The following is a 3,907-nucleotide window of genomic DNA, read 5'->3' as shown; positions in this document are numbered from 1 at the left end:
TAATATTATGAGTAATAAATTTTATTATGCATGCATCTTAGTACATGAAGTACTGAGGTATGAAATAAGATAGTAAGCAAAGGTGAAGGAAGAGAGATGGAAGAAGGAAAGAAAGTAGAACCAAAATAAAATATCTTTGACCCTCTTTCCGCTTATATCATGAAGAGACGAAATAATGTACAGTCAGAAAGTTTGCTTTAATGCTACCCATGTCCAGAAAAAAAAAGTATGATGTCTAATAGAGAAAAAAAGACCAAGATTGAGAAGCATGTATGCTTGAGGCATGTAGTCAGAAGGTGCCAGTTTTTAGAAAAAAAGACTTCATGCTTAGAGAGGTGGAAAGTCTGAGCGAAAGAAAGACCTTCAACAAGATAGAATGACACAGGAAACAGAACAATGGCTTTGGAAAATACCAGAAACCAAGAAGTTGAGCATGATACGGCAAGGTTCAGATCTGTTGTTCATATGGTCATTAAGAGGTATGGTAAAATTAGGGAGCTCTGGTAGCCTGGTGGTAAGAAGCTGCACTACAATCCCAGAGGTACACTGATTCCACCAGAGGCTTTGCTGGAGACTGACGGACAATCTCCTCCAGTACCAATCAGATCTGATTTGATGGTACACACACACATAAAAATAATAAAATACAAAGTTATGGTAAAATTAACAGCCCCAAACAACAATAACAGTGCAAACTCTAAAGTGATTTGTATATATTCTCTTGGAGCATATCACTTTAATTTGGTAATACACAGTTTATATTCCTTTAAAAAAATAATTGCTAGTAAATGCATTGAATTCCTACTCTGGAAAGTTTTGAAAATTAATAATGATATAAATAGTACATCATGACATAACAAAAGACTTAGATTATTAATATTTTCATGTATTCCTGTCATTTGTTTCTTTTATGAATTCCTATATTCCTGCCATTCATTTCTTTAAATGAATGTACCTATTTATATCCTTTTTGCTACTTAACTTCTACTAGGGATTTTTTTCATATATTTTAAATCTTTTTTCAAAGTACTACTTTCATAATGCAAATACTTTATGAATTAATATGTCAACACATAATCTGTAATCTATTTACTCTTTCCCATATTTTGGACATTTTGATGTCTTCTCAATTTCTGACTATTATATATAATAGTCAGATCAAGATCCCTGTGCATAAATCTTTGAGTTTATGACTACTCTCTTAGGCCAGATTCTTTAGAAAGAGGATTATAGGTTATAAAGTGTGACCTTTCTGACAAGCTCTTGATATGAATTCCCAAACTGCTCAAGCCTCAGTTCACTGGTAAAATGAGAAGCTTGCATTAGATAATTTTAAAGGTGCTTCTCCCAGCTGTAAAGTTGTATGGCTCAATGGCTTTTGGCCAGTTCACTGTAAACTTCACATTGAGAGGTCTCTGATTTATTAAACATATAATGTTCTCTGACACTTAATAATAATACCCCCAAACATTATTATGTTACTGTTGATCTCTGTATTCCTGTAAAGTAGACTTGAAATTCAGCTTAAGTTACTCTCGCAGAGCTAAACTTGAGTCAAGAATTATGTGTAAGTGGTTTAATAAGGTAATTCTTCCAGGGGAATTAATGAAGTGAGTGAGAAGCAGGATAGAGAACAAATAAATAGCCAAGCAAGAGTGCAAGTGAAGTCCCAGAGCCAGGATGATTTCATAGGCAGCTCTGAAGGAGCATTATATTTCAAGGTTTATCAAGCCTTAATGCAAAATATCAATATTTTTAAAATTAATTTTTCTTAAACAAGTAATCCACTTTAGGCCACTTAGAATTACAGAAATATCTTCCTAGATAATTCCAGTTCTCAGTATATCTGTGAATCCCAGAGTCCAAGATCAATATTCATACTAAAGACTAGTGTGATCATATTAAATAATGCAGAATATGGATTCTAGTAAAATAGTTCAGGAAGGACGCAGATAAGCATCTGCCTTTTTTCCTAGAGATCTCAAATGGATTATTGTATATGCATTCTTTTATTGTTCCTCAACTTTAGTTATACTATAAATCTTAGCTCATGCTATAATAAATCCTCACCGCCTCAGACCTACTAGAATTGTACCTGCCACAGGTTCTTTGCATGTGCTGTATCTTCTATCTGAATGGCTTTTCTCTCACTTGACTTTCTAATCTCTTGTCATCTTTCAAAACTCATCAATATTGTTTTTCTCTCCCTTTTGTGACTATCTATTCACAGTGGATGCTTACTGGTTATGTGACCTTATGTTACTTATCTTACTGCAATAATTTTTCTACTGACCTCCTTATGTAATTTTTCCTTTTTAATTTTCAATTAAAATATTAAATTTTTAATCATATAAAATTGCTCTTAGATTTTTCAAACTAATTCCTTGAACATTGTCTTTTTATCACAGCTTCATTATTGTACATATATTAATACATGTAATTTTTCCCTAACCATTTGGGAGTCAGTCGACATCCAATATTCCTTAATACTTTAATATATGATTTATGTACATAACCCTACTATTCAACTACAACACAGTTATCGAAATCAGAATGTAGAATTTTCCTCAATTTGGGTTACTGAGATAATTTCTTACAATTATTTTCAAGTCATGTACTGTTGTTCTTCAGAAATATCATTGAAGGCCCAGGGGCAGCCCAGCCTTGACTGCCCCTGGGCCTGGTGGAGATGCAGTTGACAGTCCCTTCCAGGGTTCCTGCTGTGGCAAGCGCTTCCTGAACAAGCCCAACCAGCGTGCCCACCGATGTGTGTACACAGGTGAACGGCCCCATCAATGCCCCCAGTGTGGGAAGCCTTCACCAACAAGCCCCACCTGTCCTCTCACCGTAGCATCCACACAGGCGGGAAGCCCTATCCGTGCACGGAGTGTGGGCGCAGCTTTCGCCACAAACCCAACCTGCTCTCACACAGAGAGATCCACAAGGGATCTGAGAGGTCTGCCCAAGCAACCCTTGGCTCAGGGAGCCTCCAGCTTCTAGCTGGATCACTGGAGCCCTTGGCAGAAGAGTCCACTCCAGAGGCCCTACTGAGGCCTCTGCAAGAACCTGCCGCAGATACCCTCCTGGCTGTTCCTCCGGAGCACCCAAGGTCCAGGTTGCAGCCCCCTCTCCTCTTTACAGCTGTGGGGACTGTGGCAGGAGCTTCCAACCGGAGCATTTCCTCCGGGCTCACTAGCAACAACACACAGGTGAAAGGCCCTTCACCTGCACCCAGTGCGCCAAGAACTTTGGCAAGAAGACTCACCTGGTGGCTCACATACGGGTCCACTCAGGGGAATGACCCTTTGCCTGAGAAGAGTGTGGACGCCGCTTCTCACAGGGCCCCCACCTGGCCACCCACAGGCGTGACCATGTCCCTGAGCGGCCCTTTGTCTGCCCAGACTGTGGCAAGTCTTTCCACCACAAGCCCTACCTGGCAGCCCACCTTCGTGTCCATACTGGTGAAAAGCCCTATGTTTGCCCTGACTGTGACCTGAGCTTCAGCCAGAAGTCCATTCTCATCATGCACCACAAGGATCACATCCGTGATGGCACCTTTTCTTGCGCCATCTGTGGTCAGACCTTTGATGATTAGGACAAACTCCTGGCCCATCAGAAGAGGCATGATGTCTGAAAGGGAGCAGGAGCTGATGACATGAGGGGAGAGATGTGGATTGGGACCAGAGTCCCTGTGTCTTGACTGCCCTGGTGGTGGGGATATAGCAGACGGGCTGGGCATCACTGAGGAGGGTGGACCAGTCCAGCCTCCTTTCTCCAGGTAACCTACTTTGTGATTGAAAGAGCCCTAGTCTTCCACCTGGTGTTTGTAAAACTATGCTTCCCACTTTTTTGTGCCCAGAAAAATTAGCAATAGCTGTGTGATTTATCCATCACACCCTTGGGCTGA

The 3,907-nt window shown here is 40.4% G+C and overlaps 1 pseudogene; it reads left to right on the top strand.

Annotated features, from left to right (window-relative positions):
- The first annotated feature begins 396 nt into the window (after positions 1 to 396).
- Positions 397 to 3,595, top strand: LOC102873275 (annotated as a pseudogene).
- Positions 3,596 to 3,907: the final 312 nt, after the last annotated feature.

This window comes from Elephantulus edwardii, unplaced genomic scaffold, assembly GCF_000299155.1.
Source record: "Elephantulus edwardii isolate Elephantulus edwardi_28Jun2011 unplaced genomic scaffold, EleEdw1.0 scaffold00142, whole genome shotgun sequence".
NCBI classification, from domain to species: domain Eukaryota; kingdom Metazoa; phylum Chordata; class Mammalia; order Macroscelidea; family Macroscelididae; genus Elephantulus; species Elephantulus edwardii.
Note: the sequence above shows the minus strand (reverse complement) of the source record. Positions and strands in the feature narration are given on the sequence as shown.